The sequence below is a fragment of the Adiantum capillus-veneris genome, chromosome 3, assembly GCF_014529385.1.
Source record: "Adiantum capillus-veneris isolate H3 chromosome 3, ASM1452938v2, whole genome shotgun sequence".
Lineage (NCBI taxonomy): Eukaryota > Viridiplantae > Streptophyta > Polypodiopsida > Polypodiales > Pteridaceae > Adiantum > Adiantum capillus-veneris.
The window spans coordinates 116,092,294-116,118,661 of record NC_140933.1 but is presented as its reverse complement, the minus strand read 5'-3'; the positions used below and the strand labels follow the sequence as shown (position 1 = coordinate 116,118,661).

General features: G+C 41.3%; 2 pseudogenes; both read left to right on the top strand.

Moving 5' to 3' along the window:
- The first annotated feature begins 8,713 nt into the window (after positions 1 to 8,713).
- LOC147461546 (uncharacterized) lies at positions 8,714 to 11,365 on the top strand (annotated as a pseudogene).
- An 86-nt stretch (positions 11,366 to 11,451) lies between these two features.
- On the top strand, positions 11,452 to 25,864 carry LOC147461545 (tetraspanin-8-like; annotated as a pseudogene).
- Positions 25,865 to 26,368: the final 504 nt, after the last annotated feature.

The window sequence follows — 26,368 nt, the reverse complement described above, 5'->3', positions numbered from 1 at the left end:
ATAGTATAAGGAAAGCTCGCACTTCGTCATCGAAATTGATTTTCACTGATCGAAGTTGACTTATGTTTGTGTTAAAGTCATTTAGGTGTTCTGCAACTGAACCATTCTCTGCCATCTTTAGATTGAACAAGCGCTTCATAAGAAATACCTTATTGGATGCCGATGGTTTCTCGTAGAAGTCGTCAAGTGACTTCATCAAGTCTTTTGTGGTCTTCATCTCCGAAACATTGAAGGCCCCCGTTGACGCCAAGCTTAACCGGATTGTTCCCAGTGCCCTTCGATCAAGGACAATCCATGCTTCATCTGCCATTGTTGTGGGCTTCTTCGCAAGACCGCCTAGTGGAAAATAGAGGTCCTTCTGGTAGAGATAGTCTTCAATCTGCATCTTCCAATGTTGGCAGTTTTTGCCGTTGAACTTCTCAATCTTGAGCTTCCCTTCCTCCACCATAACTCCCACTCAATTCAAGGAATCCTTTCCTTGAGATAATTTAGCTACGAGCAAACCTTGCTCTGATACCAGTTGTTAGAAAATAAGACGTAGCTAAATAGATTTTTGAGTAGATTACTTAATGGAGAGAGATAGATTTCACACACAAGAGATTATAGAGTAGAGAGAGAGAGAGAGAGAGTACACACGATATACGTGGTTCACCCAATGTGGGCTACGTCCACGGGAAAGCAGCCACTCAATGGCTTTAGCACTTCAAAAGAAGAAGTAGTTTACAAAGGGATTATACCCTTAATGGAGCTCCCGCCTTGCTTCACTCTCACCACCTCACACTCACCTTGTTGCATCAACTTCACACTATGAAATGTGTGTAGAAATGGCCTCCTTTTATAGGCCAAAAGGGCTGCCCTTTCTTATGAGAGCCAGCCATGTGTAGCCGTCCTTGTGTGAATAAGTCCAAATCGGACCCTCCAATCCGCCCATGTGTGGCCGCCCTTGAGAAGACAAGTCCGCTTTTGAATTCGGCCACCGACCATTGACTTCCGACCACCGGCCACCGGCCATTGACTTTCGACCACCGGCCATCGGCCATTGACTACCGGCCACCGGCCAACCGAACGGTTGTTTTCCGACCACTTTCCGGCCGCCGTCCGACCATAATATTCCGGCGAAAAGGAATATTTCGGCAAAAAGGAAAGTCTCAGGGGGCCTCCGTCCCCGAGGCCTCTAAAGTTGCCCCTGATTCTTGTCCGTGAAAATTTTGGTTTTAAGTGAGTGATTTTCCTTCACGCACGATGGCTTCTCCTCATAATGGGGGCCTTACAAATGTGCGCTTTTACCACAGAAAATTACAAGGGTAAATCAGGCTCCATACTTAACAGTTCCTAACACTCAATCTTGATATATTATTGTTGTCATTGACTATGTGACAAAGTGGGTGGAAGCCAAGGAAACACGCAAGGCTGATGCAAGGTCAACCGCTAAGTTTCTCTTTGAGAACATTATTACACGATTTGGTTGTCCCCTTGATATTGTGAGTGACAATGGTACTCATTTAATAAATGGAGTGATAAAGGAACTCACGACAAACTTCATGATAGCCCAACATAATTCTACACCTTATTATCCACAAGAAAATGTCCAAGTTGAGAGCACTACGAACACTTTAATTTCTATCTTGACCAAAACAATGGAAGCTCATCGCACAGATTGGGATTTGAAGCTAACTCGAGCTCTATGGGCTTATCGTACTGCTTACAAAGTGGCTATTAATTGTACACCATTCAAAATGGTATATGGCCAAGAAGTAGTTATGCCATAGGAGTTTGTAATTCTTAGTCTGCAAGTATCTTCACAAGAAGGTTGGGATGGTAACCCTTTGATTGAGTGTTTATAGGTTAGATAAAGAAAGAAAATTGATTGTGCAAAATTCACTTGTGAAGAAAGATAGGAGAAAGAAATGGTTTGATTGTCATTTAAAGAACAAGGATATCAAGATTGGGGATAAATTCCTTATGTATGGAGTGCATACCGAGAAGAAAAAGTTGAAATACGTGGAAAAGGACCATATAGAGTATGCAAAATCACCCCACAAGATATCATTCGTGTGGAAACTCTTAATTAATGAAGTTGAAACCATTGGATTCCTCAATGGGAGTAAATTTAAAAAATACTATGATCCTTTAAGCCAAGAGGAGCTATGTACCATCCATTAAAAAAAGGCAGCCAAGGCACAAGCAGAATTGAAAAAGATACAAGCTCAAGTTGAAGCTAAGGAGCGACAACAACGTATTAGATGCCAACGAGAGGCCAACCTTGGAGTTATACATGCATTTCAAGTTGAAATAGAGGATGATTGGTTGGACTCTGACACACCTCTACAGTATCCTATTGAGTTAAATAGCACCTATAGAAAAGTGCTATATAACGCCTTATTGGACACGGGTGTTAAATATAATCTGCTATTATATGGAGTTTGGTGTCAATTAGGAAATCCATATCTATCTAAGAGTACCATACAAGTCAAGGGTATCAACAAGAAAAAACTATTGTTTTTGAAACGTGACACATTTCTGTCAGTTATGACAAGGAGGTCATAGCTCAAGACTTTTTGGTCATGCCTACTGGAACTATGGAAGGCAATATAAATTTGGGATGCAAGTGGATGATAGTGACCAAATGCACTATTGATTGGGAGATTAGGAGTGTCACAACACAAAAACAAATTCTAAGCCCTACCACTCAAGCAATATTCCCTGAGATATCACCTCTTGAGTAAATAAAACCCAAAACATTGCATGTCCAAGAGGTTGAACCATTTGTACCTATAGTCCAACCCTCTAGAGCTTCAACTTCTGTAGTTGAAACAAAGCATGAGACACACAAGATTCATCGTAATATAGCAAGAAAAACATACAAATGGGTCCCTAAAGCTTCTTTAGTGACCATTTTTTATGCTAAAAGTAGAAGCCTTGAAAGAGATGTCCCACTCGCTCCAAGAAATGTAAGAAGATGTTGTGTTGGATTCTTGAACAACTATTGAAATCCCAAGGCTACTATCAAGGGAATGATCCAATCTGGGTGCCTAAACGTAAATTGTGTTCTTACCCATCATCTATAGACCCAAGTGAGTCAAATCTTGTAACGATAAAGTCGATTGAAGATCGTGGGAAGGGAAAGATCACAAACACTATACACCTGATCCGGAGCTAGTTTGGGTACCCAAGCGAGAACAATTTGTATTGCTCGGCCCAAATATTTTTTTAAACTGAATCTTCTTGCTCTTTATGTAGTTCTTATACAGAAATACAAACTTCGACACAACCTCCTACCATTCTAAATATCCATACAAACAAGAACGAATTTGGAGCTCCCATTGTAAGTTCACCACCTACATCAATGTTGCATGTAAAATCATGGGAGAGTACCTTACCACCCTTGCAACTAGATGAAACACCTAGGGTGGTGAAAAACTATTGGTCAAAGTCCTCACCCATTACTATTTGGAACAATTGTTTTTAGAAGGTGACCCCATTGTTCCAAAAGATATGATCTACCCAAGGAAGGGGGGAGTGTTTGTTGACATCCATCATTCACTTGCTCCCCTCTTAACTTTCCTCCCTGACCTCTCCATCTCCTAATCTTAGGAATGTGTATATATAGCCCTATACTCAAGAAAGAAAAAATAAAAAAGTAAAAGAGCAAGAGCCACTAAACAAAAAGCTAAAAACCTACAAATTTTAGTACATGACCCAAAAATCATAATAACACATTATGCACAAGGGCACGACCTTCTGACATGACCCTTATAATATTTTCACACTAACCGAAATCTATCTGTGTGTAAAGATATGGCTAGTATGCTAGAGTCATCCACTCCTACCTTGGGTGAGAGGAGGTACCCTCTTTACTTTTCACATGTGTTTCACATAGTCTACTCGATGATTTCCTGTGAATGGGATTTGGTAGATACGCTAGCGTGTGAGAAAAATTTTGAGGAATTAGAATGGCTAATATGTCTCTTAACCACGACTCATCCCTATAGAGAACGTCTCTCCGATTGCACAAGCTTACCCTTTTGAGCAAGAGGACTATACACGCCTAGTGACATTCTTAGTGAACATATGTGCATCTAATGATGAGGAAGATTTACATGATTACACGGATGGCACGTATGGTCTCACAGATGATGAGTTTATTTTTCTTCACGGTGACAAGGATAGGGGTTTAGCCTTAGGGCTACCCGCCCATCTCTACAATATCATGTTCCCTTGACCCTCTAGGGGGGTGTAAATAATCAGGTTAGGGTTCTTTAGGTTGTTTGGATTTTGTTCAATAAAGGTTGGTGCCTCTTCCCACTGATGTGCTTCGTAGAGGTATTCTTTGTGTTTTCTAGTGTGTACAGGAATACATTGCAATAGTTGTGATTTTGAATTTCACTGCAATCTTTGTCTAGTTCACTCTTCAAATTGAGCACGAGCATCAACCTGAACAAGTGTTTCTTGTCCATTATCATTACCTCTTGTCTTTTTTAGCATCCTATTTTTCAGCTTTAACTATGATTAGTAGCACAATATTCAGCACATTTGCTTAATCAACATTAGATTCAATATAATTTTATGTCATAATCCCTTGTCTAGGTTTATGAATAAAGAAGCATGACTAAGCTAGTTTGACCAAGATAGACATTAGAGATCTTCTCTTTATACCATGGGAAAGGCCTTCCTAATTATCAATGGGTCCTTTAGGTTCTTAATCCAAAACTATGAAGCATTGTGGACAATGTACTAGGGTTTTCTAGTGGGCTTAATCCCTCTTGACCTTTAGCTTAAGTATTATAAAGGGAGTTTACTATTGTGATGAGCCTGGTGAGGGTAACAGTGTCAATATGACCCCTCAAAGTTACAAAATTAAAATGCAATGAAAAACAAAAAAACAAAAGTGCCAAAAATATAAAATCTTAAGCTAGAAGAGAAATCCCAGCTTGATTTGGTACTTCACTCACATGTATTGCCTATGGTACTAGATCCCTAGAGGTTCCCAATGTGGGTGCTTTTCCTTGAAAAGAAAAAAGCCCAAGGCATACAAAATAAGCACACACGTCAAAAATTAAATAGATGTGGAAAACACTTTGGGGGGTCAAACAAAGGGAATAATTCAGGCGATGATCTCATAAGAAATTCCTTTTATCGTAGCTTAACTAAAAGGTCTTCGAGGTATAGCCTCTAGTTAGCTCTCGGACATGAAATACCTTGCTCTCGCAATTAAAGAGCTTAATTGACGAGACAAAATCGAGAAGCTTGCCCATGGTATTAATAGTTGATCTCTAGTGACTCTTGACCGTTAAATTAGCGACCATAGACTTGTTTATTTTTTGACCTTTACAAGTGTTTGTGTGTTTGATTATATTATAGTTTAATGTTTACTGCTGAAAAATTGTTTGATATTCTATTACTAATCAATCTGTGTGCCTATTCACTGCATATTCTTTTTAATTATATATGAGAATACAATTACTTTGCCATTTTTGGTTGATTTTGTAGTGTTTGAAGAAATCAAAAGACGTTCTATCTCAGATGCTCTTCCCCCTCGAAAAACGGGCTTCGTCTCAATAGCTTTCAAGAATAGAATCTACATCAAGAAGAGGGGCATGTTAACCATTTACGGACACCCTATCACTTTTGACGGACACCTTATAACTTTATTTGAGTCATGGACCGGGCTTCTTAGTCTTATAGGTGCGTAGGTGATCGCCTATGAGAGGCACCCCACTTATCTTATTTTTACAGTACTTTTTCTATGACCGACCACTATAGATACCCATGTGTGAATGGGTGAGATTCATATAGAAGGTCCATTTTGACCTAAAATCCTCATTCTTTGAGGTGCATGCTAAAGAAGTGCTCTTGCTCTACCTCTACCTTCTTCTCCATCGTGTGCTCAAGGGGGGGAGGGGTGTGTGTATGCTTGAGAGAGAGAGAGAGAGAGAGAGAGAGAGAGAGAGAGAGAGAGAGAGAGCAAGCATTACAATGGCATCGATGGTGGCGAGACGGTTGACCGCGGCAACGGTGGCTCTCTCTTATTTGCGGCATGGAATCCTTCACGACGACAAAGCATTGAGTGGTAAGTGACACACCATTGCCCCTTTGAGCTTACTAGGATAGTGTAGGTGTGTGCTTGAAGCCATTCATGGCTTGCACACAGTGTTCGGCAAGCTCCCAATCTTCAAAACGTGCGGTAAAAGCGCACAATGATGTAGCTCCTGAAGGATAAATTTGTAAACTTTGATAATTGTTAATATAATAATGCATGTATATGGTGCCACGGGTTTTTCCCTTGTACCCCCAATGGGTTTTTCATCCACAGTTAGGGACTCCTATTTGAGTGGGGATGTTGGAGCTATATATACCAACTCCTAGCTATTTATAGCATAGGAATTGGTATATATAGCTCCAACACCCCACTCAAATAGGAGTCTCTAATTGTAAATGAAAAAACCCTTTTGCTAGAGCTATATATACCAACCCTTATGCTATATATAGCTAGGAGTCTCCACTATATATAGACACTCAATGTATAGAGTCTACACACCTTGGGGCTTGTAAATGTTGGTGTCATCTCTCTCTCTCTCTCTCTCCCTCTCTCATCTCTCGTCTCCGTCTTTCTCCCCATTTCAACATGGTATCAGAGCTAATATAGAAACACCTTGCGAACATTAAGAATAGATAAGATAAGTTCTTTCGTACTTTGCTTTGTTCAAAAATAAAATATATGTATGAGCAGTCAATTAGCGTTGTTCGTGTAGAAATTGGATTTTCTTTAAGTTGTGATCTAGAAAGTCGTATGCCCACAAATGTAGTGATGGTTGTCAGCTACAAATCGAGTAACGCATGGATTTGTGAGCAAGCTCACTCATGTATCACATGTTTGTGCAAATATATGGTTGTCATTGGTGCCAATAGAGAAGAAGGAGTCCACCATGGCTTTGTTATATTAGTAGATATTCATACTATAAACTTGGAATACTAGCAGAGAAATTCCCCTTTTGAGCACAAAGTCAATGCGCGTTGGTGTAGACGAAATCCCTTTTGGGCACAAAGAAGCCCCCAAGGTCATGGTCCAGAGTCAAGGCTACACATAAAGGAAGAGAGATATAGGAGCTTTAGGTAGATCTTGTGCAAGATTGGTGCCTATTTCGCTGCTCTCGCTGGCTTGCAATCCAAGCCTCACTCCAAGAGCCTCAGGGCCACACCTGGTTATTTTTGGTGCTAACGCATTACCTTTGCTTATTCCTGGGGCTAGAAATGCGTGCTTTTCAAAACATGTATTGCCAAATAAAGCAGCATATGATGCCAGCCAGTGTAGGAACTATTCATAGCACCCTATTTTTAGAGTAGAGTTATTTTTCTATCATTCGTTGCATTGCAGCAAATTATGTGTCTCTCTGCCCCGTCTCACACCGTTACCTTGGAGAGCTTTGACCAAGCATTCCTAAACCCTATTGTTTTGACATGCCACATGAGGGAGCATCTCAAGAGATTCGTGTAAGAAACCCTTTCTTAAGATCTATACCACACATCTCAGGATATTCACACTGCTCGTTGTTGGTGCTCGACTCAGTGGCTCGTGCTCGTCTTAGTGGCTCTTGCCACTTCGATTAGAGGGACCTTCTCATCACACTGGTGGTTGTTGGCACTCGACTGAGTGGCTAATGCTCGTCTCACTAGCTCCTTCCACTTTGATTAGGGGGAGCATCTCCGGAGATTCACGTAAGAAACCCTTTCTTAAGATGCGTGCCACATCTGAGGAGATTGAAGGGTACATTGGCACATAGTTGCAAGTTTCTAATATTATTGCTTGGAATCATCGAAGACTCCAAGCAATAAAATGTAGGCTGGCACTCACCAAAATCTGTGGTCTTTGCACAACGAGATCAAACTTGTTACTTTTGCCTTCAGACAGAGTTCTCTGACCTGAGCCGACCCACGGTGAAGCCTTGCATACAAACATAGCTCTGAGCAAGCGTTATTTTAAAAAAAGAAGCTTTTGTTTGCTCTGTAGTGAACCCGCATCCCTCCCAGGCGTGCATCGCGTGAGAGTTGGGAGACTAATTGCGTAAGGTTAGCTTCCTCCTTTGCTGTAGACGCTCACTGTTTTCTGCTCCTCTTATCCTCGTGTGCCACGCAACCTATCAAGTTTATAATGATTTTTTGAAAATCATTGACACATACTGGCATCCAAAAAGATGCGGAAGCTCTCTCTCTCTCTTTTCTTGTTTTGTTTTCTTATATTTACAATCTATTCTATTTCTATATATTAAGCACAGAGACAATTCAAGGGTCCACGTGGTGCAATTTACTTTATTCGACAGTGTGACCTTGCATCTCCGGCAACAGTCAGGACAGTGCGCACGCACGGGGAAAGAGAGAGAGAGAGAGAGAGAGAGAGAGAGAGAGAGAGCTTCCGCAACTGTCATGATTTCTCTCTCTCTCTCTCTCTCTCTCTCTCTCTCTCTCTCTCTCTCTTTCACACACACACATAAAAGCTAGTACATCACACTTATCTCGTATAATAGAGAGCAACTGCAATTAATCTTTCAATCGGGACAAAGCACTAACCTTGCGAGTAATGTCTTGGCTTGAACTTTGTACGACAAAAATGTTGCCTTTGGGGAGCTAGGAAAGAAAAAGCAAAACACGAGTTAAACTTTCGCACTTACAAGAAAAATTTTAAAGTTATTTTAAAAGTAGACAATACACGGTCTACATGAGTGCCATATGGAGGTATGGTGGAGAGCACAGGGGCTCTTCAAATTTAAAAGGAACTGAAGGTGTGCCCTGCCTCGTAGTCCAACTCCTACTACATAATGATGATATTAAACATGTCATCAGAGACAACATTTTGGACAGAAAGCCCATTAAGAACTATCTTCGGTCCTTCATTGTAGCTTTGACTACTGGTCAAGTGTGGATGCCTTACCAAAAGCATCCTTTTTCCACTTTAGCATGTCATACACATATCATCCTACACCACAAAGTTCTTGAGCGAGATGATCCTCTCTTGCTTTTGGCATTCCATCCCAAAAAACTTGATTTCTCCTCTCATATTGTTTCAATGAAGCTCTTTGAACTGAACCGTTTGGATTTTATTTTTTTTAATTTACAAGCGACACATCAACTTTGCACCTTGTTACCCTCTTAAGAAGGCTAGATTGGTTTCAAGCTTGATACATGCCCACCATCACCACTGCTTTTGTGTTGTTCCTTTTCTTTGAACTTAGCTTCATGCTCAAGCTCCTTTTGCATAGATTGGATTCTCCCTCTATCATTAGGGATAGAAATCCTGTGTTTCTTCGGTGTTTCTCCTTGTATGTAGTCTTACTTTTAGGGGGAAGAACAACATGAATATTGGTGAGCAAGCTCATGAGAAAGGTTATGATGAGGTACTCAAGAAGCTCAACGCCATTCTCTCTAAGGCTTTGGGCATACATTTCAGACGGGGTTTACTGATGAAACCTGCTAACACTTTGCTAGAAGAGCTGGCATGCTAACACTTTGCTTTAAGGGGGAAGAACAATACGAATGTTGTTGAGAAAACTTGGATACGAAGTACTTAGGAAGCTAAACCCCATTCTCTTTGAGGCTTTTGGCAATTGTTTCCTACTTCTCACTCATCTTGGCGTTGATGATGACCTCTGTTAACACTTTGTCAGAATACTCGGTATATGCATACCTTCAATATAAGGGAAATACAATCTAAAGCTTTCAACCCTCGTGCGAAAAGCACGTAGGATTTGATTTCAGCTATGAAGTATGCGTTACGTCATTCAATTAAAGCAAGTCGAGGCTCGTGGTGTGTCATTTGTGTCGAGGGCAATGGCCTAAATCTTCCCAAGCATCACAATATTTTGGCTTTATTTCACAAAAGTACATTAGACAGACTGGGACGTGCATGAGAAGGCCACGATGAGTTGGCAGTCATCTATTGGCCCAGACTGGCTACCCTACTTTTCAAGGTTGTTCACAACCAATTGCAAAAGAGAACGCGAGAAGTAGGCGATAAAATTTGACCATAAAAGCATAGAGAAATTATATTAGAAAGAAAACCAAAAAGATACATTTTCCACGTGGAGATGATTAGTTTGATATCCTCCCTTACTATTCAATACCCCAACATCACCATAAGTCCTTTTGCAGCATCCTCGTTCCCGCTGAGGATGCTGGTCTATTGCAGCATCCTCGTTCCCGCTGATGATCACCATCGACTGGGCTACTACAAGCCAGTCTTAAGAACTTTGAAGAAGCTGTGCTGGGTGTAGGCTTAAGCCAAGACAAGAAAGCTCCCACTAGCAAAAAGCTACCGGTCCTCCATGCCTACAATTTGGCCCTTCTCTCCCAAGAAGATTTTGAGGAGCAACAAGTGCGATCCAGTATATGTGGCTGCTACTCCTTCTCATACTTCCTCCCTCTTGTTTTTCATGGTAACCATTTCAAACGCACAATGCCATTGCTCAGAAATTTTCTCGTGGATGTCATGCCTGACCTATCACCGTCAGGTTTCTTGTATGTCATTCCCAAGCTTATAAACATGATGATTTTGAACCTATAAATGAGGGTGTGCAATGCGCACATAGACCACACAGCAGAGGGCACAGAACTTGCAAATCCCAAAGATTTGGAGGTTTGGCATTCGACATGGTGCAAAACAGGCACAAAGGGCGGATCAATACTAGAACCCTGTGAGAGAGCCTTTAAAGGCTATTGCCTTTTCTTCCATATCCTGGTTAAGCTGCGTGAAAGGGGTTTCCTTATAAGAGCCACGGCACATCTACAGAAGAAGATGGCATTGTTCCTTTCAAGCAAGCAAGCACGCCACAAGAACAACATTTTGTACTTGGGAGAGTTTGTAGCTCTGCTACCACTAGTGCTAGAAGAAGGGTACGAGTGGGCCCCGCTCTGTGCAGCATTGGTGGAGGAGCTTTTGGCTAGAAGTGTGCCATGGGTATTGAGGGTGGCACCGGAGCTTGTGGATGTGGGTGGTACTTACAAGGCCACAATAAAATGTGATGTCCAAAATCGCTATAAAATTCCCACACACCACCGCCTGCAGGCTACATTCAATGCAAGCAGAGCACGTTTACGCATCATGATGATGCAGGCTAGCTTCATGAGAGCCCTTATGCGAATTCAAAGCAAACTATCAAAGACGTATGGATTTCCTCACGACTCGTTGGGGACTAAGTTGTTGGAAATGGCAAACAAAATTTACCTTGTGGGCAAAGACGGAGGAGGTATAGCTTGGACAGATTTCTTCACCGTTATGCAGTACAATCCACTTCCGAATGGATTAGAGACTGAAGAAATGCTGAGACAAGCCATAGAAGACAGTGGCAGAAAAGGCTATCATGAATCCCATTGAAGAATCCACAGATACACTACAAGAGGTACTTCACATTAACGACGTTCGCAGTGCGACATTCAAAAGTGAAAACCCATGGCGTCGCTATGGTCGTCGCTATGGACGTCGTTAGGTTACAAATAAACTAGCGATGTCCATAGCAATGTTGATAGGGATAAAAAAATAACCGAGAGCGTCCGAATACTCAAATCTCAAAACCGAGAACGTTCGAATACTCAGATCTCAGATTTGGGTTTTCGACGCTCAAGCAAGCAAAGATAACCCGCACTCTCCCTCTCTCTCTCTTTCTTCTCCACACACATACACAAAGAGAGGAAGCAGAGCCAGTATGTTCCTTCCCTCTCCTCTGTCTCATGTTCCCTTCCCCTCTCTCTCTCTCTCTCTCTCTCTCTCTCTCTCTCTCTCTCTCTCTCTCTCTCTCTCTCTCTCTCTCTCTCAAAAACCCAGATCTCAGATCTGGGTTTTCGACGCTCAAGCAAGCAAAGGTAGCCCGCACTCTCCCTCTCTCTCTCTCTCTTTCTTCTCCACACACACACACACACACATACACAAAGAGAGGAAGCAGAGCCAGTATGCTCCTTCCCTCTCCTCTCTCTCATGTTCCCTTCCTCTCTCTCTCTCTCTCTCTCTCTCTCTCTCTCTCTCTCTCTCTCACACACACACACACACACACATTGTGTTTTTGAGAGAGAGAGAGAGAGAGAGAGAGAGAAAGAGAGAGAGCACTTGCATAAACAAAAAAACACACACATTCTGTTTTTGAGAGAGAGAGAGAGAGAGAGAGAGAGAGAGAAAGAGAGAGAGCACTTGCATAAACAAAAAAAAAAAACACACACACACATGCATAAACAAAGAATGCATACACACACACACATTGAGAGAGGAAAAGAGAGAGAGAGAGAGAGAGAGAGAGAGAGAGAGAGAGAGAGAGAGAGAGAGAGAGAAGATATAAAACAAAGAGAGAGAGAGAGAGAAAAGAAGAAGAAGAGAGTTTTAACGTCGTAGGAAACTATCCCAAGAGACCTTAAAGATCTAGTCGACGAGGAGTTGAACTCAAGACCTGTTATTCAAGAGGAAAATGGCATAACCAATCTACCACACTTGAGTGATAGAAAGATTATACCATTTTCCTCTTTTGCACACACACACGCACACACCCGAGAAGAAAAAAGTTTTAACATCGTAGGAAACTATCCCAAGAGACCTTAAAGATCTAGCCGACAAGGAGTTCAAGACATGTTATTCAAGAGGGAAATGGCATAACCAATCTACCACACTTGGGTGATAGAAATGTTATACCATTTTTCTCTTTTTATTGGCACACACACACCCACACACACACACACACACACACACACACCCGAGAAGAAGAAAGTTTTAACGTCGTAGAAAACTATCCCAAGAGACCTTAAAGATCTAGCCGACGAGGAGTTGAACTCAAGACCTGTTATTCAACAGGGAAATGACATAACCAATCTACCACACTTGGGTGATAGAAAGGTTATACCATTTTTCTCTTTTTATCGTTTAAGTTAGGTTAGATTTAGATTTACGTTAGATTAGATTTAGGTTTATTTAGGTTAAATTAAATTTAGGTTTATTTTGAGTTTGAGATTAAACTAGATCTACATTTATGTTTGAGTTTAAGATTAAACTAGATCTACATTGGACCATGCGGACCAACAATTCTACGACAGTCTACCGATAGTGGTTGTTATGGCGAGGAGCACGTCGTTATGGAGCTCATGTGTTACAGAGTCACCAGGACACACTGAGGAGTGTCCCTGTTTGTGAGACTGCTCAGACTAAACTGAAGGATTATACTGCCTGCGCGTTTGAGAGTGGTGTCCTGGCAACTGCGTCGGAGATGCTGAGGAGTGACCCAAACACTGCATCGGGGTCGCCTAGAGGCCTGGACGATGAGCATTCACCGGACAAGGTTGCTATAATTCACAGGAGGGACATGGAAAAGGGATACGCCTATCTCATCAATCGTATGCCCGATGAGATCATTATGACCCCTAAGGAGAAGCAGGTGATGGGCCGCATACGACAGTTGTGTAGACAGGTTTTTTGACACATTGTAGTCTGTCATGGTCTCTTGGAGGGCTCAGGATAAAGCCTCTAAGGATTATCTTATTGTTACGCTCCATCGGGAGTTTCCAGTTCCCTCTCTGGAAAATACATTTGATAATGCTTGGATGAGGAGACGCATGCGCGACTACATGAAGCATCGGAGGTCAAATGCACAGATGTACGTATATTTGAGGCCCATTCACATCTACGCAGCTAGTAGCCCCATTGGTATGTCTTTTACCCTTCAATGGAGCGAATCACCACATGTTCAATTAGGTTAGATTTAAGATTAGATTTTGGATTGAGTTTTTATAGTAGAGTCTACCTTCAAGATTACGGTAAAAAAAATTAGAGTTAGACGAACGGTGAAAAGATCTACTGTGAAAAGATGTTAAGATGCTGTGAAATGCTACAACTAGAGAAGAGGCAAGGGGATTTTTTCCACTACATGCTCTATCATGTAGATGTGGGTGTGTAGATTTCTTGTACCCACAAATATAGGCATTGACCAATAAAGACGAGATTATAACCCGGTGATTCTGATCTCCGTGCATCTCTAGACCGAGGTGTGCGGGGATTGGACATGACTAGAGAATGTGAGGTAGTTTACAGTGTGAACAAAGAGAGAGAGAGAGAGAGAGAGAGAGAGAGAGAGAGAGAGAGAGAGAGAGAGAGAGAGATAAAAGACGAAGAATGCCAATAGAAGATTAAATTTGTTGTCCAGGTTTGCCACAACCCTTATAATCTGCATGATAGCGGATGCCTTCATCCTAGATCAGTGGCATGCCATGTACTACCTTCTGCCCAATATAGGGCATCTCGTGGGCAATCCTTGGAACTACGGCCCAATGTAGTCACCCACGTCTCTGCTTGCAGAATTCAACAAAGTTGTCAACCATATTGAAGAAACATGTTCTTGTTACTTGGTGAGCCAAAGGATCTTTTTCTAGTATTTGAACGCAGAAGTTACCTCTAGAAGTTCCAAGAAGCTATATGAAAGAATGAGCTTGATGGGAAATGGGCATCCTTTCATGGCCTCTATCCTTGAACTCCTTTGTTGTCGTACTAAGTGGCTCGTAAAACAGGTGATTCTTCTTCTTACCATAAATTGAAACAAAAGTGTGGGCATCTTTGTCTAAACTGTTAGAGGTGGAAGAGATTTCGTCCTCTCAGTTGCTAGATTGTTTTTTGTGCTTGATAGACTTTTTCTTTGATTTTTTTTCCTGTTCTTATGTTAAGATTTTATGTAAACTAATGTGCATGTCCTTGCGAGAGAAATTCTGCTCACATAAAGGCCCAGGTTGTAAAAATTTTGGTTTGCCTACTAGCTTAAGGTTTTCTTGAATGTTGTCTTGATTGATAGATTTGAAGTGTTCGCAGATTTCCTTTATGTAGGAAATTAAGGGCTTCGATGAGCTGAAACCACCTTTGTGTCTTTTGACTCTTTTCATCGTGGTTAAATTTAGAGGAAAAACTGTCAGAAGAAAGAAGATTTGGGATTGTCCTGAAAGTGAGCACGCTTCTTTGATCGACTTATCTCCTCATTAACTTTGTTCCACATTGATTAGACCAAAATCCTTCCTAAACAATGTTGTATCCCATGTGACAACATGTGCCAAATCAAACCCTACAAGTGGGACCATAACTACGTGATGCAAAAAAGTATTTTTGGACACTGTGACCTAAAGTTTTTGACTCTTAAATGACCTTGTCATCTCTCTGAAGAGAAAAAATGGATGAAAGCATTCAAGCTTATTCATCCAACTTGAAAAAATCAAGCAAAGCATATGAAAAAATGAGAATAAAACAAATCATATGCATACATGGAGGTTGAACATAGTGTTCACTTACCTGTAGTCAAAGGCACTTGCCCAAATTTCCCGTTGCAAAGGCCTAGGAACACTAATTGAAAATCAGTGAAATTTAAGTATTACACATGTAACCCTGGGTGTTGCCTTTGCAATCCAAACCCTTTAGTTAATATCTACATTATAAAAACCCCTTGGTTAGACTTTGCAGGGAAATTGCTCAACTAGCAGCCAATATTAATTGAAGTCAACTTTGGAAGTTGAAATTGTCCACTACCTCTTGACAGATTGTTGACTTCTTTCCTTGAAAGTGCAAGTGTGAAGGTTCCAAGAATTGACCATCACCACTTAATAAGTGATTTAGTAATCACGAGCTGGGTCTTACTCCAAAATTATACTTATATAGACACTCTTATTGTTGTAGATGAAATAGGAGATCCACTCAAGTTTGGAATTGTATTCACAATTGGATCTTTTCTAGACCCAAACATCTATAATTTTGGGTTTTTGTGAACAATCATGCTGTCGAAAATGGTGGCTTCATCTATATACCTTGGTAGAGATAAGCCCTTACAAGTTTAAGACGTTCAAAAACTCAACTCGATCTTCACCAATCAAAGTGTGTAGTGTTAAAATAAAACCCAAAAAATTAGTAATGGCAAGACTCTTGCTTGTCCATTAAAATCGATGGGTACTCAACTGGATAGAATTGTTTGATCTTGAAATCAATCACTGATGGATTACAAACAAATGGCTCTTAGCCATTTCAAAATAAGGGACTCTTAGCCCTTCAAAAATGGATGGCTCTTAGCCCTTCGTGTTACCATATCAACATAGAAATATTTTTTGTAAAATCATGCCTAATTTTACATTTCCCACAAAGAATTAGGAAGGAGAGAGAGAAACTGCTGGACTGAGCAAAATCTTGTATTCTATTGTATTGAATTCCCCATGCTATGCCTCTGTGCAAACAATGGATGTATGGTAGCTTATCCTATAAGCATACAACAGTGTATTTGTACCACACTCTCGTAGAGAGAGGTACCATAAGTCACATCTTGACCCACTTACCTTACAGTATGTGATCGTGATTGTATCACGGTGCATATGTATGGCACTTTGGCTGTGAATAATGGCTGTGAATAAACGTAAACACAAAATGTTTTAAAACATCAATAAGTGAGCTCGTCTTTGACAGAGTAGCTAGTGCTATAGCGGAAGCGTATGCAATGATGGGTGTCTTATGTCCATCATACTAGTATGCCATGCATACATAGCAAAAAATAGAATAATAAGCCCTTGGCTTCAATGAAAGTCTCAACCATGTGAGCTTCTAGTATACTTGCCTTGCACGATCACACTGGGGCATGGATACATCATAGTGCATCATTGCATAAACTGTGTGAAGGAGTACGAGCAGAAGTGCGACGCGAGAGAGAGTGCGAGAAGAAGAGCACGACGATATGGTGAACTCGCTCTACTGTAATGTGTAGAGCATAGTGAGTTCTTATTAGGTTTTTACAAAAGAATATGTGTACATACCTGGCGGCCCGCCCACTTACCTGGGCGACCACATTGGGCTTTATACCCCAACAACCTCCCACTTAAAGTCCAATGTGGTACTTTAAGTGTGAGAGAAGCTACTATACAAGCTAATATACAAGAGATGTAGAGAAGTGATGTACTACCCTACACCTAACTGCTTGCGAAAATGCGCAAAGCTCTTTGAGGGAAGTCCTTTTGTAAGTAGATCAGCACGATTTTCTGTGGTGTGAACTTTGACAAGCTGAAGTTGCTTATCCTCGAGCATTTCCCTGATGAAATGATACTTCACATCCACATGCTTTGTCTTTGAGTGATAAACTAGATTGCGAGCCAATTCTATAGCACTTTGACTATCACAATATAACACAGGCATCTCTTCTTTGATTCCCAAATCTGTTACTAGTCGATTAAGCCAAATTGATTATTTGCATGCCTCTGATGCTGCAACATATTCAGCCTCTGTAGTAGACTGAGTAACACAATCTTGTAATCTAGAACGCCATGATACTTCTCCACCAGCCAATGTAAAGACATACCCTGACGTAGACCTTCGGTTGTCTAAGTCACCTGCATAATCTGAGTCTGTAAAACCCTTTACACTTAGCTCCTGACTCCCATAGCATATACGCATACTCTTTGTAGCTTTCAGGTATCTCAATATTCCTTTCACTGCCTCCCAATGTTTCTTGCCTGGGTTTGACATGTATCGACTTACTACTCCCACTGCAAATGCAATGTCTAAGCGAGTAGCAATCATTGCATACATCAAACTACCCACTGCAGACGCATATGGAATCTTATCCATTTCAGCCTGTTCTTCCTCAGACACAGGACAATCTTGTTTGCTAAGTTTCACATATGGTGGCAATGGAACACTCAATGCCTTTCCCTTCTCCATATTGAAACGTTGCAAAACCTTGTCAATATACTCTGTTTGAGATAACCAAATCAACTTCTTTGATCTGTCTCTCTCAATGCGCATACCAAGTATATGACTTGCCTCACCCATGTCTTTCATGTCAAACGATTTTGCCATCTTTGACTTCAAAGCTGAAATTTCTTCCAAGTGCTTGCCAGCAATCAACATGTCATCCACATACAAAATAAGGATCAGCCAACTACCATCCTTAGCCTTCTTTGTATATAGACAGTGATCGAACTCACTACGTTTGTAGCCTTGAGAAAGCATAAACTTGTGGAATTTATGGTACCATGCCCTCGGTGATTGTTTTAAGCCATAAAGACTCTTTAACAACTGGCATACCCAATCTTCCTTGCCTTTCTCAACAAACCCTTATGGCTGCTGCATGTAAATTTCCACATCTAAATCACCATGCAAGAACGTTGTCTTGACATCCATTTGGTGCAACACCAAATCTAATATGGCAACCAATGCAAGAAAGCATCTCAATGTAGTCATCTTGACCAACGGAGAGAAGACTTCATCAAAGTCAATGCCTTGTTCTTGCTTAAAGCCCTTGGCAACAAGCCTTGCTTTGTACTTTGGCTGACTATCATGAGCGGTGATCTTATACCTGTAAACCCATTTACAAGGTAGAGACTTTTTGCCCTGTGGTAATTTAACTAGCTTCCATGTCTTGTTTTTATGCAGAGCTGTCATCTCTGACTATATGGCCAATTGCCAATTCCCGGAGTCCTTCATTTGCACTGCTTCCTTGTAACATGAAGGCTCATTGCAATCAGTCAACATGACATAGTTCATAGATGGAACAAACCTATCAGGAGGTCGCGTGACACGTCCAGATCTACGCACAATAGGTGGTTCAGGCTCAGCCACAACCTGTGGTTCCACTCTATCGTGTCCTTGCTCCTCTTGAGCCCTGACATTTTGTCTTGCACGTGCAGGTCCATCTTCCTGGAAGAAAAATATTCTAAGCTCCTCAACCCTCTCTGGTTTAGAATGATATTTGGATTCATTAAAGTGAACATCATTGCTGCGGACAACCTTTCTGGATTCGGGATCCCAAAGTCTGTACCCCATCTCACCAGAATCACCATAGCCTAGAAAGATGCACTTTCTACTCTTTGGCTCAAGTTTGTTCCTAAATTTCTTTGGAACGTGAGTATATGCCTCACAGCCAAAGACTCTGAGATGCTTGTATGAGGGCATTTTGCCTGACCATAACATCTCTGGCACTGAATCCTTCTGCAAAACCTTGCTAGGAGATCTATTTACAAGATGAACAGCTGTTGATACAGCTTTAGCCCAAAACCCATTTGGCAGCTGTGTATTAGACAACATACTTTTGACCTTCTCTTGTATGGTCCTATTCATCCTCTCAGCAACACCATTTTGAGGAGGATTGTAGGGAGTAGTAAGTTCACGTTTTATACCTTTTGACTCACAAAAGTCCTGAAAGGCCTTTGAAACATACTCTCCACCATTGTCAGTGCGTAAGCATTTAAGCTTCTTGCCACTCTGATTCTCCACAAGTGTCACAAACGTTTTGAAAACACTAAACGCTTCATCCTTGTGCTTGAGAAAGTAAACCCATACTTTCCTCGAGTAATCATCTATAAATGTCATAAAGTAAGAAGCTCCCCCTAGAGATAGGTTAGGCATAGGTCCACACAAATCACTATGAACAAGTGCCAATTGTGTATCTCTTCTACTGCTTCTATGCTTATGTGGCTGCTGTGTTTGCTTACCATACAGACAATGTTCACAGAATTCAAAATCATTAAATGAAAAGCCAGGCAAATAACCAGAACGAGACAAGATTTCCATTCCCTTCTTGGACATATGTCCTAACCGGCTATGCCACAAAGAAACGTTCGGCTGCTCGGTTACATTGATTACATTTTTAGAGACATTTGATACATAAATCATGTAAAGTCTTCCAGAAGTCTTCCAGACTTTACTCCATGTGCTACTGTCATAGAACCCTTGGATATCTTCCACATGTTCTGTCCAAAAATGGTGACGTAGCCAGCATCATCAAGTAAACCTGTGCTGATCAAGCTCTTTGTAATTGCGGGAACATGTCTCACATTCTTCAGCATGAAAGAAGAGCCATTCTGAAACTTCAATTGAACATCTCCAACACCTAAGATCTCACATGTCTACCCATTACCTAGCCGAACATGATCTTTAGTGGTCACATAAGAAGTAAACCACTCCTTGTTTGGAGACACATGAAGTGATGCCCCTGAGTCTATTATCTAGTCACTCAGTGCATTTCCATCAGATGTTGTAAGAAGAGCTGAGTCCATTGTATTCTTCAAGAAGTAGATGTCTCCTGACACTAGACTGTCATCCTCTGCAACAGTGTTTGTCACATTTATTTCTTGAATCTTCACTGAGGACTTGTTCTTCTCACCATGGTCTTCAACTTTCTCTTTGCCTTTTTCTGCTTTCCATTCTCTGCAGTCTCTTTTCATGTGACCCTTCTTGCCACAATGGTAGCATTCTATGTCACTCTTGCCTTTAGCACTGCAGGACTTTCTACGAGTTTGTACTTTTCTTTGGTCCTTCCCCTGACAACTAAGGCTGCTCCTTTGCCTTTGTCCATTGTCTTTCTATTGGTTTCTTCAGTAAGCAGACTTCCTTCTACACCTGCTATGTTCAAACCATCTGGAGGTGTAGAATTACTCAAAGCTGTGCGAAAAGTGTCCCAACTTTCCGGCAATGTGATCAACAGGAACATAGCTCTAACAGGTTCATCAAACTTGACACCTTGAGATGACAACTGACTATAGATTGTGTTGAATTCATTCAAATGATTGGACATAGGTGTCCCTTCTTTCATCTTCAAGTCAACAAGCTTCTTAAGCTAGTATACCTGTGAAGCTGCACTCTGCTTCTCATAAAGATCACTCAGCTTTAACCATGCTTGATAAGCCGACATCTCGTCTGCTACATTGAAGTAAACACTTTCTGCCAAAGTCAGCATAATGGTAGAAAGTGCCAATTCATCCATTTCGCTCCATTCATCTTCGTCCATATCTTCTGGTTTTATCCCCTTGAGCTTTATAGGTTTTATCTGCTTCTTTTGTACCAACACGTGCCAAATCTGCTTCTTCCACAATGGGAAATTGGTTCCATCCAGCTTCTTGATATTGTAAAGAGCAGTGTCCTGTGATCCAGCCATAGCTACGCTTCACAGTAGTTTACTTTCCTGGGAAAAATTCGGCAGAGTTTCCCCTGTAAACTGACCTCTGAACCAATATCAACCTGTCAAATGAACCAAGAAAGCTTCAGATTCTGCAGAAATTTTGGCAGAGTCTCCTTTGTAAAATGGCTCTGGTGTACTAAAAACAGACCAAAAAATAGCTCAAAAAACCATTGTCTCTCTAACACTGTAAGCTGTGGGTAAACCTGTCCTGCACTTGTACGGTCTCTGACTGTCCTGTCAGTGTCCTGTAAGCATAGACTGCGACAATGCCTCAACGGCAGTAAAGCAAAGATGCAATCCCAACTGTCTAACTCACAGTCAATACATCCTAGCTGCCTATCTAAGGGTGCTCGAGGGATCGCTCCAAGACCTGTATCACCGAAAGGATCTCAACATTCGAGAATCCCCCAGCTCAATAAAACCTCACTCGACCCTCAACAAAGGCTGCAGTAAATCTGACAGTACATAGACTTCCCACAAAGTCATACATCCACAAATTTCCCACTGTATGTTGTAAGCGCTGCGGCGGTTGTTTGCTGCGTGACTCACAGCCAGCAAACCCTCAACAGACATACATCATCTCTGACAATACATCCCATGTGGAAGTACCTGCAATGTCAGGATGAAATCTGGAATATCAAGCAGCAAACACAAGCTACCTGATGAACTAGTGGATGTCACCTACATTCTGTGTGTAGATGCGCCCGTGTCGTATGTGACACGCCTCCAAGAACTGTGAGTCGTCCTTCGATGTGTAGACAGCCACAAATCAACACTCTGGGATGTCGATATCCTCAGCACCTGCAGTCGTAGGCCGAAAACCCCAAATTTGCAGAGTCAGATATGCACCCGCTGAGACCACGTAGTCGAAAATGGCCTGCGCAAAACTTTGTAGAAGCCGAACGGTGACCGAGATGACCTCAGAATGAAATTCTGAGCACACCAAGCCCTGCGGGTGCTCCTACAAGATTTGGGGCCGTGTCTTTGCCTGTCGAATTTCACTCCAATCTGAGCTGGTGACTCTAGCCTCCTGTAGTGCTGCCCTGAGCCTCGATCTGAGCTCTGATACCAGTTGAAGGAGTACGAGCGGAAGTGCGACGCGAGAGAGAGTGCGAGAAGAAGAGCACGACGATATGGTGAACTCGCTCTACTGTAATGTGTAGAGCATAGTGAGTTCTTATTAGGTTTTTACAAAAGAATATGTGTGCATACGTGGCGGCCCGCCCACTTACCTGGGCGACCACATTGGGCTTTATACCCCAACACTGTGAGCTTATATCCGCCTAGTGCCAAAGATGTATGCCATTATCGTTGATTTGAGGTCAAACGATAATATCTTTGCACATAAGAGAAACCTTGCTTTACATACAGTCCGGCAAATCACTTTGCGTTGCACCATAATTTAAGAAATATTTTTGAAATGAAAGGTAAATTGCAGACAAAACAAGCATAACTTGAAATTTACTAACTTTGTCGCCCTCTAAGAAGAGTGGTCATCGCGTGAATGTGGCTCATAGCCATGTATGCTGATACATTTAGAGTTGTCGGATATCTCTTGCATGCCCTCTGCGCTTGGTACATTCCAATCTCTATTGAAAAAACATGCAAACATGTTGCAAAGTTTCCCCAAGTTCATAGTTGATGGAATATTGCTTCTTGCTATGTAATATGTCTTAACATGAAGCCTTGCTTCTTAGAAGTCCATCAAAAAGATAAGAAATAACTTTCCTTGTGGATCTTTTAAGTTAACCACGATAATTATTCATAACATTGTTGATTTCTCAACAATGTTGTAAGGAATGGATTTACTAAATCATGGGAAAAGACACCTCAATATTGTCAGTATCCAAGGGGATAGGCATATTACAAAACCTTAGTACTATCAGTTGTATCCAAGGGGATAGGCAGATTACAAACTGTAATCTTGTGCTAAAGGATATGCAAGTGTGTATGTTAGCACCAAGCAATCCAATTAGTAAGCATGTACTGCTCTAGTCGGAATTTGCTTACCATAAATTAAAGCATGTTTACGACTAGATTTAGTCTTTTCATGTATAATTCAGGTTCTTAACCTTGAACACTAGTTATGGTAGGGTTGTTTACTAATGAAAATTGAGAACAAGCCAAGGACTTATATTTTGCTGATAAGTTATGTCAGAAGTTACTTTCATGGAAAGCGAAAAGAGGTACTCTTTTGGGTACTTTGTTGTGATAACTCATTTAGCATGCTCATGTGCATTCTAAATGGAGTCTACACACTATGTTGGATAGGAGCCGGTAACACAAGATGATTGCAAATGGACAACAATGTGGAAAATCAATATGTTACTCTTGGTTTCATTGAACCTCCTATTGAACCGTGTTTTGGTCAAACAAATAGCTAGATCCATGAAGGATTCCACTGTGGAAAACATTAGTGTATCACACTATTGTTTTTTAGGACAAAAAGGTTTCTCCAAGTGGGGAGTAATGTCATGCCAAGGGTAGGACCGGGCAGGGCCAAGGGCTAGGATGGACATGTACTCAAGGGGGTCCGTATGTTTAGCATGCCAAGGGCCAATATAGGGCATGGTTGCGTGGTGATGAGCATGATCCAATCCACTCTGTCTTACATTAGGAATTCATAACTTTGAGATGGGAGATGTGGTACAAGCAGATGGATCTTTCAAAGGTCTTAGTCACTCCATTGATTGGGAATATAAGGCCATATGTCCAAAGCTATGTTGATAAAGAAGAGTTATTCATCTCTCACTTAAGCATGAGGATGTTACCATGGTTTGATCACATGGCTGCCACCATGAAGTTTCTAGAGATAAAAGTCCTCTTTTCCTATTGAGGCAAGGATGGTGTGCTTGATGTTAATAGTGTGGCAATACAATACCTTGTATACATAATCAAAACAATGTATTTCTAATGAAGTTAAAATCCAAACTAAAGAGGAATTATAACTTTCTAGTTTCCTAAATGAGTTTCGAGATATGTCTACGGATGACATCCCCAGGGAGCTACCTCCCAGAAGGAGACAAGACGGTCATTCCATAGAAATTCTACTTGGTAGTTCACCTCCTAATAAGCCTCCTTATCAAGTCTCACTGGCTCAGCAAGAGGAGATTATGAGGCAAGTGAATGAGCTTGTAGAAAAAGGGATGGTCAGGCCTATACCAACGAATCTACACAAATTAAGAAGCTTTATAGGAATGTGTGCATACTATAGACACTTTATACTATAGCTTTTGAGAATTAAAAGGGAAAGCTTACCTCTCAACACGTGCTAATATTACAAGACCTTTCAAATCCTTTTGAGGTCCAGTGTGATGCTTAATTTTTGTATTGCTCACATAGTTGGTAAGCACAACCAAGTGTCCGATGCACTTTCATGAAGGCCAAGGGTGAATGTTGTATCAATAGATACTCACATTGATCTATCCTCTATGATAGATGAGTAGGCTACGTATCTAGACTTCAAATATTTAATGCCAACTATTGCACTAGCTAAGGGAGGAAAGAGGAAACATACAATGTACAAGATGGTTATTTTCCCTACGGCAATAGACTTGATTGCGTTCGCTTCCTACAAGGGCCTATGTGATCGCCATTGGTGTGTATATGCTACTCATCTCCATAGCTGGGTTTGTGGGTGCTTACCTGAGAATCACATGGCTCTTGTGAGTCTACCTGCTTGTCATGTTCCTATTGATTGTGCTGCTCTTCTGCTTCACCGTGTTCTCTTTTGCCGTCACTAACAAGGGCGCCGGTGAGGCCCTATCTGGGAAAGGCTATGAGGATTATAGACTTGGGGACTACTCAACCTGGTTACAGAAGAGGGTCAGAAGCTCTGAGAACTGGAATCGCATTCGGAGCTGTATTGTCGATGCGCATGTTTGCGACAGCTTGAAAGTTTATAAGCTTGCATCGGACTTCTACAGAGCTGAATTGAGCTCAGAATTAAGCTCAGTCCAGGTATGACCATTTCTGTCTGCCTCTGATGTAATGATTTGCAAATTCTTGTTTCATCAGGCTGTGCATGGCTGTGCATGGTACGTAACTCAAAAGCACCTACAAATCTATGCAATATGTAGATGCGAGTACGATCTTTTGTGCTTTGCTTGCCTTTAGGTTTGTGTACAACATGCCCCACACATCTTCTGGCTGTGCTTTTATATGAATGCGGTTGTGTTGCGGCGACATGCCCCTGTAAGTTGTGATGTATGTGTTGTGCATGCTGGTCTTTGTATATGCATACATGTGTGTTGATTTTTCTATTAGATTTTGTGCATTGCAGGCTTACCTGTATCTATGTCCTTTTAGCGGGGTTCGCATTATTTGAATGACAATATCTACCTCAGTTTATTGTATCTTGCTAGTTGCATGGGGTTTATATTGTGAGCGCAGTTGGAAGTGCGTATGTTTATGGACCACCCGTATGTCCCCTGTGTGGAAATTTTATGTGTGTTTTTATGCAAGTGCAATTTGTCGCTGAAAGCTTTGATGGGGTCTTCATTCTGAATGCGCATGCATGTGTCTGTGTATGTATGTTATGCAAGCTTAAGAGTGTAGGCATTATGTAGTTGTCCTTCTGAGTGAATAGAAACTAACCTTGCTCTCTATACCATGTGTTGTAGTCTGGATGTTGCAAGCCACCAACAGCTTGCAACTTTCCATTCATAAATGCAACCTAGTAGGGGAGGCCTCTGACCGAGTATGCGGATCCAGATTGCCATTGATACAGCTATGTGCATTCGGAGCTATGTTTTGATTGTGACTCTTGCAAGGCGGGCATTGTGGACAAAGTTCGACATGACTGGCGGAAGGTTGCTACTGTGAACATTGTCATCTTTTTCCTGCTTATCATTGTCTATTCTGGTGGCTGCCATAGCTTTCATAGAGCTCAAGAGGAGGGCACTTATACGAGATATGGGAAAGGTATAATATGAGTGAAGGACAGTCCAATGTTACACATAATCTATCATGAAAAGTTTATGTAAGAATCTCATGTTCCACCTTATGTGGGACATAGAGGGATTCAAGATACTCTCAAGGGAGTAGAGATATCCTTTTATTTGCCAACAATGAAGGCAGACACATCGGACTATGTTGCCAAATGCATTTTATGTCAAAATACAAAGTATGATAGAGGGAAGCAACCAAGATTACTTCAACCATTTCCTACACCAAATTCCCCTTGGGAAAGTATATCCATGGATTTCATCTTTTAATTACGCAAGTTGATGCATAGAAATACCAGAATATGGACAATAGTAGATTGATTTAGCAAGCAAGCAAGCAATCAAAAAGACTATTAAAGCATACTATATGGACCTCTTTTATCTCACAAGTCCTTAAGTACCATGGCTTACCAACGTCTATAATGTCCAATAGAGATCCGAGAATGACCAGTAATTTTTGGAAGGGTCTCTCTGAGAATTTGGGTACTATGT